The sequence below is a fragment of the Macrobrachium rosenbergii genome, chromosome 48 (genome assembly GCF_040412425.1).
Source record: "Macrobrachium rosenbergii isolate ZJJX-2024 chromosome 48, ASM4041242v1, whole genome shotgun sequence".
NCBI classification, from domain to species: domain Eukaryota; kingdom Metazoa; phylum Arthropoda; class Malacostraca; order Decapoda; family Palaemonidae; genus Macrobrachium; species Macrobrachium rosenbergii.
The window spans coordinates 77,515,220-77,515,792 of NC_089788.1; the positions used below are offsets into that span (position 1 = coordinate 77,515,220).

General features: G+C 37.9%; 1 protein-coding gene across 1 annotated transcript in view; it reads left to right on the forward strand.

The window, feature by feature from the left end:
• The window catches only part of LOC136831159 (apolipoprotein D-like), a 6,528-nt gene extending 6,318 nt beyond the window's left edge, over positions 1–210 (forward strand). Inside the window, exon 4 of the mRNA XM_067091115.1 lies at positions 1–210. This exon is cut by the window's left edge and continues 896 nt beyond it. The gene's annotated coding sequence lies outside the window, so the exon portion shown is untranslated.
• Positions 211–573: the final 363 nt, after the last annotated feature.

Sequence of the window (573 nt, forward strand, 5' to 3'; positions counted from 1 at the left end):
CTTTGCTCCACTGTAAAACTCTCTTATTGTCATTTGTACGTGATCAAAAATTTCCACAGTTTTGCTCAATATTTTTCGTGTTCTCTTTGGCGTTGGTAGATTTCACACATTTACGGATGTTAACTGAATGTTGCTGAAAATGTTATTTATTGCACAGTGTCAATCAAAGTATATGTAACTAGTTTTAAGGAAATAAACAGATATACTGCACATCTTACTGCGATTCATTTCAACGACTAAAGATGACCTGCCGTCAGTCCCACATTATCATCTGACGTCGAGTCTTTGTCTTTTAGTGAAAAAACAAGGCTTCTAGAGCCCATGATAATGCATTTGGAGGCCAGTTCCACTCTGTCAATATTTTTTACTCCCATTCCCAGCTGGGTCAATTAGAGGATTTACAGAGTAGGGTACATTTTCTGTTAAATGAATATGAACCCCCAGTCTAACAGTATAAAAATCTTTGAAGTCAGGGTGACTCCAAAACTCGGAAGATTTTCCTTCTTATGTTTACTCTGGCAGAGGCAACAAGCTCTAGTACGCTTATCTAGGGCAGTAGCAAGTTTAATCACC